The sequence below is a fragment of the Sciurus carolinensis genome, chromosome 11 (assembly GCF_902686445.1).
Source record: "Sciurus carolinensis chromosome 11, mSciCar1.2, whole genome shotgun sequence".
NCBI classification, from domain to species: Eukaryota; Metazoa; Chordata; class Mammalia; order Rodentia; family Sciuridae; genus Sciurus; species Sciurus carolinensis.
This window is the reverse complement of record NC_062223.1, coordinates 66,996,960-67,003,747: the sequence shown is the minus strand read 5'-3', so window position 1 is coordinate 67,003,747 and position 6,788 is coordinate 66,996,960.

Below are 6,788 nucleotides of genomic sequence, written 5' to 3'. Positions count from 1 at the left end.
AAAGGAAGACTGTTCAAATAAATCATGGGAGTTATACTGCCTTAGGCTTCTCTTGGCTTCAGGATTTGTGAAACATGCTAGGTAGGTCTATTTGGAGAGTCTTATGATAGACTGGTCAAAGGGTATAATAGGTTGAATAATGCACCTCTCCAATACGTGCATAACCCAATCCCCAAAAGTTGTGAGCCTTATTTTACATGGCAAAGGAGACCTGCAAATGTGATTAAGGTAAAGATCTTGAGATGAGGAGACTCCTCGTTTATCTGGGTGAGCCCAATGTTACCACGTGGTCCTTATAAGATGAACACTACAAAGTTGAGTACTCCTGTAATCCCAGCAACTCTGGATGCTGAGGCAGGAGGATAACAAAACTAAGCAATTTAGGCATACCCTATCTCAAAAATACAAAATAAAAAGGACAGAGGATGTAGTTCAGTAGTAAAGCACCCCTAGATTCAATCCCCAGTGGTCCCCAAAAATGCTACAGGGAGTGATGTGATAACAGAAGCAGACACTGAAGTGATATGCCTTGAGGATGACAGAAGTGGTCATAAGTTAAGGAGCACAGGAGACCACTCTGAATTACCTTAAAACCAGAGAATCAGCTGGGCCCAGTGGCCCATCCCTGTAATCCAAGCAGCTTGAGAGGGCGAGGCAGGAGGATCACAAGTTTAAAGCCAGCCTCAGCAACTTAGAGAGGCTCTAAGCAACTTAGTGAGACCCTGTCTTAAAATAAAAAAATAAAAAGAGGGGCTGGGGTTGTAGCTAGGTGGTAGAGCACTTGCCTAGCATGTGTGAGGCACTGGGTTCAATTCTCAGTACCACATATAAATAAAAATTAATAAATAAAGGTCCATCGACAAAACTAAAAAAATATTTTTTAAAAAAGGGCTAGGATGGAAAAAAAAAGGGGGCTAGGATATATAAATCTAAAATATGATTCTTTGCAGAGGGAGGAAGCAAGCAACAAAACTAACAAAGTGACCAGCAATATGGGGCATATCTGTAAATCCTAGCAACTCTAGCTGAGGTAGGAGGATCCCAAATTGAAGACCAGCCTCAGCAACTTAGCAAGGCCCTAGCCAACTCAGCCAGATGCTTTCCTAAAATAAAAAATAAAAAGGGCTGAGAATGTAGTTCAGTGGTAAAGTACTCCTGGGTTCAATACCAAATACCAAAAAGAACAAACCAACACACCAACCTGACAAACCATTTGCTAACAAATTAAAAAAAAAAAAAGAGGGCTTCATAAATATTATAAATGTTAAAGGAATAAAATACTCTTGTCTAGCATGCCTAAGACCCTGTGCTCCATGCCCAGCATCACAAATTTGGAATGACAAAGGGCTTATAGCCATCAATACAGGGGAAATGATGAGAATTACAAGGGAAAGCTTTATCCAATCCTATGCTAATACAATGATTTTACATTCATTTGTAAAATCTGAATGAAATAGATAAAACTCAAGGAAATGTAAATTACCAATAGGGACTCAGAAGAATAAAAAATCTAAACACATAAATAATCACCCAGTCTAGGGGGTGTGGCTCAGTGGTAGAGTGCTTGCCTAGCACACACAAGGTAAGGTGCTGGATTGCATCCCCAGTACCACATACACACACACATAAATCATGGATGAAAGCTATTAAAATCTATACTAACAACAAACAAACAATCAAATCCCATAACGCTAGATAGGTTAGTGAACAGCTTTTTTTTCAAACTTTTCAGAGAAGCAATCATTCCAATACTATTAAAGCTGTTCCAAGGATAGAAAAAGAATGAAGGAAGAAGGTTATGGTGACACATGCCTGTCACACAGCTGCTGGGGAAGTGGAGGCAGGAGGATCACTTGAGTAGAGGAACTCAAGTCAATGTGGGCAACATAGGGAGACCCAGTCTCAGAAAAAAAGAGAGAGAGAGAGAGAGGGAGGAAGAAAGGGAAAAAGGAGAGAGGCAAGGGCCAGCAGGTGTGTTGTAAGCCAAAATCTTACACTGAGCAACAAAAATTATGGACCGTGTCATTTATGAATGTAGATTCAAAACACCTAAAAATATATGAACGTAATTTTTCAGTATATTTTGAAACAACTTGATTAAGTACAGTTGGTTTCAGGAGGGAAAGAGTGGTATAAGGAAATCCATTAATCCAATTCACCACATAAATAAATAAAATGAATAAAAATAATAGAATAATCAAAAGGAATACTAAAATTTTGATATAATTTAATATTCATTCCTTAAAAAATATTAAAGGGATATAATATTTAACATAGTACAGATATAAATCCTGTGTATACACACACATACTTCATCAACAAATATTATTCTTTTTGTATGGATATGTGATACTAAGAATTGAATCCAGGGGCACCCTACCACTTAGCCACATCACCAACACTTAACCACATCACTTAACCACATCACACATTTTATTATTTTTTAATTTTGAGATAAGGTCTTGATAAGTTGCTGAGGCCAGCTGGGTATGGTGGCACATGCCTGTAATCCCAGCAGTTTAGGAGGCTGAGGCAGGAGGATCGCAAATTCAAAGCCAGCCTCAGTCCAGAATAGCCAAAGTAATCCTCAGTGAGAAAAGCGAAGCAGGAGGCATTACAATATCAGACCTTAAATTATACTACAGAGTTGTAGTAACAAAAATGACATGGAATTGGTACCAGTTATGACTTGGATGTGAAGTATCCCCCAAAAGCTTATGTATGGTACAATGCAAGAAGATTCAAAGGAGAAATGATTGGGTTGAGAGAGTCTTGACCTAATCAGTAAATTAATTCCTGATGGGATTAACTGAGTGGTAACTGGAGGTAGGGTGTTGCTGGAGGAAGTGTGGTTCATTGGGGGCATGGTTATAGGATATATGTTTGGGGTATCTGGAGAGTGGAGTGTGTGTGTCTCTCTCTCTCTTTCTCTCCCCTTCTCTCTCCTTCCTGATGATGCAAGCTGCTTCCCTCTGCCAACGCTCTTCCGTCATGATGTTCTGCCTCACCTTGAGTCCCAAGGATTGGAGCTGGCCTTCTATGGACTAATACCTCTGAAACTGTGAGCCCACAAATAAACTTTTCCTTCTTTAAAATTGTTCTGGTCAGATCTTTTAGTCACAGAAGTGAAAAAGCTAAAACAGCACCAAAACAGACATAAAGACCAATGGTACAGAATAGAAGACACAGAGACAAACCCACATAAATACAGTTAATCTCATACTAGACAAAGGTGCCATAAACATACATTGTAGAAAAGATAGCTTCTTCAACAAATGGTGCTGGGAAAACTGGAAATCCACATGTAACAAAGTGAAATTAAACTATCTCTCACCCTGCATGAAACTCAACTCAAAGTGGATCAAGGACTTAGGCATTAGATCAGAGACGCTGCACCTACTAGAAGAAAAGGTAGGCCCAAATCTCCATCATGTCAGTTTAGGAACCGAATTCCTCAACAAGACTCCCAGAAGTAAAATTAAGAATCAATAAATGGGATGGCATCAAACTAAAAAGCTTCTCCATAGCAAAGGAAACAACCAAGAACATGAAGAGAGAGTCTACAGAATGGGAGAAAATCTTTGCCACCTGCACCTCAGATAGAGCACTAATCTCCAGGATATATAAAGACCTAAAAAACCCAAATAATCCAATCAATAAATGGGTAAAGGAACTGAACAGACACTTTGCAGAAGAAGAAATAGGAATGGTCAACAAATATATGAAAAAATGTTCAACATCACTAGCAAGAGGAATGCAAATTAAAACTACACTGAGATTTCATCTCACTTTAGTCAGAATGGCAATTATCAAGAATACAAGCAACAATAAACATTGGAGAAGATGTGGGGGGAAAGGTACACTCATACTTTGCTGTTGGAACTGCAAATTGGTGCAACCACTCTGGAAAGCAGTATGGAGATTTCTCAGAAAACTTGGAATGGAACCACTATTTGACCCAATTACCCCACTCCTTGGCATATACCCAAAGGACTAAAAATCAACATACTAGAGTGATGTGGCCACATTAATGTTCATAACAGCTCAATTCACAATAGCTAAGCTATGGAACCAGCCTAGGTGCCTTTCAACAGATGAATGAATAAAGAAAACATGGTACATATACATAATGGAATATTACTCAGTCATAAAGAAGAGTGAAATTATGGCATTTGCCAGTAAAGGGATAGTCTATCACTGGAAGTGAAATAAGCCAATCCCAAAAAAAACCAAAGGTCAAAAGTTCTCTCTGATATGTGGATGCTCATAAGGGTGGGTGGAGTCGGGGTTCACTGGATTGGAGGGGGGGGAGGGGGATGGGAATGGGAAAGACAATAGAATGAATTGGATTGGAGGTGGGGGGAGGGAAAGGGGATGGGAATGGGAAAGACAGTAGAATGAATTGGATATAACTCTCCTAAGTTCATATATGAATACACAACTGGTGTAACTCCACATCATGTATAAACAAAAGAACAGGAAGTTACACTCCATATATGTATGATATATCCACATACATTCTACTGTCATGTATAAGTAAAAAGAATTAAAAAAAAAAAAAAAAAAAAAGCCAGCCTCAGCAACTTTGCAAGGCCCTAAGCAACTTAGTGAGACCCTACTTCTAAATGAAATATAAGAAAAGGCTGGGGCTATGGCTTAGTGATTAAGCACCCCTGGCTTCAACCTTTGGTAACACCGATAACAAAAAAAGTTGCTGAGGCTGGCCTCAAGCTTGCTATCCTCCTGCCTCAACCTCCAGAGTCTCTGGGATTATAGATTTGTGCCACTATGCCCGGATAACTAATGTTTGTTTTTTTTGCAGGGATTGCAACCCAGGGCCTATGTGCTTGTGAAAGCACTCTATCAACTGAACTTAATCCCCAGTCCTTAATGTTATTCTTAATATCCCCATTAGAATCAAGACCAAGACAAGGATACTCACCACCTCTATTATTTAATGTTGTTCTGAATGTTGTTCTAGTTAATGCAAGTAGATAATAAGAAACAAAACACTAGGAAGGAGAATTATTATTGATTATATAATTGTCTACCTAGAAATCTAAAATAATCAAAATGAATAATTGTCAGAAATAAGAGCACAGAATATTCTTTGTATATTTATTTATTTGTGGTGCTGGGATTGAACCCAGGGCCTGGAGCATGCATGCTCATCAAGTGCTCTACCACTGAGCTACATCCCTATACCCTTTTCTGTATTTTGCATGTTTTTATTTACACTGGCCATTTTTCTGTGTTCTTCTGTTGTTTCTTAGAATTAACTGGCAAGCATCCCAACCCACAAGGCCCTGGAAGTTATCAAAGTGAGTGGCAGAGGGTGAGAGTGGAGATTGGTAGAAAACGAGTAAAGCCTGGCTGCTGCAAACTCCTTAAATGGAAGGCAGGTGATCCCCTCAACACTGAGTGGGAATATTGTGAACAATCCTAACATTCTAGCCCTTTATGCTGCATTTTCTTGGAAGGGAGGCTGTCATGAACCAGCAGGTGTCAGGAAGCCCTCTTCCTTATCAGCAGCTCTTCACAGACTGCAGCCAGAGGACAAAGCTGCTTGTCTGAGAGTGGTGGAAAGGCCAGGTCAGATGAAGCAAACAAATTAAGAGAAAATGAAGTGCAGGGTTCTTTCCCAGGAGCAAAACTACAGGAGGGAAAAAGACATGTGGAGAAGTGAGAAAAAGGAAGGTTTCAGGCATAAGGAAGCGGAAAGAAAGGACCACTTCAATCATGTCAGATCTGCAGAGCTTGGGTTATAATTTTATCTGCCTTACCCAGTTTTGGAGAGAAATGGACTTTGTTCCTGGCTCTCTTTGATAAGCACTCAGGCACTCTGACTTATTTTTGTCTCATTCAATCTATTACAAGTCAGAACTTCTGACAACTTTGTGTATTTCTTCTCATTTTTCTGTGGTAATCATTTGCTTCTGGTTGATTTTGGTTTTGTTTTTAATGTAATCATACAGTTTCGCAACTTTTTTTCCATTATATTATGGACATCTTTTCATTTTGTACATGTAGCTCTGATTCACTATTTTGTAAAACATAGTTACTTAGTATGTCATGGACATTTGAGAGGCTTGCAATTTTGTATTATAATCAACGATCTCCATTTAGCTGATTTCTTGACTTCATTCAGGATCCTGCTCAAATGTCACCTCCTCAGAATAGCATTCCTTTATCTCACCACTTCTTAATCTCTTATTTTTTTTTTTAAGTACTTATCATTATATGATCTTTTTGTGCATTTGTTTACTTATATATTGTTTGTATATACTGGCAGCCTCAAAAATGTTATGAAAGTAAGAATTATTGACTGGCCCCAGTGACATATGGCTGTAATCCCAGTGACTTGGAATGCTGAGACGGGATTGAAAATCCAAGGCCGCCTTCAGCAACTTAATGAGGCCCTCAGCAATTTGGCAAGACCTTGTCTCGAATTAAAAAATAATAAAAGCTGGGGATGTAGTTTATATTTTATTTTGAGACAGGGTCTTGCTAACTTACTTAGGGCCTCACTAAATTGCTGAGGCTGGCTTTGAACTCAGTCCTCCTGCCTCAGCCTCCCTAAATTGCTGGATTATAGGCATGCGCCTCTGAGCCCTGCCAAATTGGAATTTAAAAGATTTTTTGGTGATTTCTGCCACAATTTAAATATTTACAGTCTTTTGATCCATCAACACTACTGAAACATTTGTACAGATTTACAAAAATATGTAAAAGAATGTTTATTGTTGTATGATTAGTTCATCAAGTAAACACTTAGATACCCCTTTGTT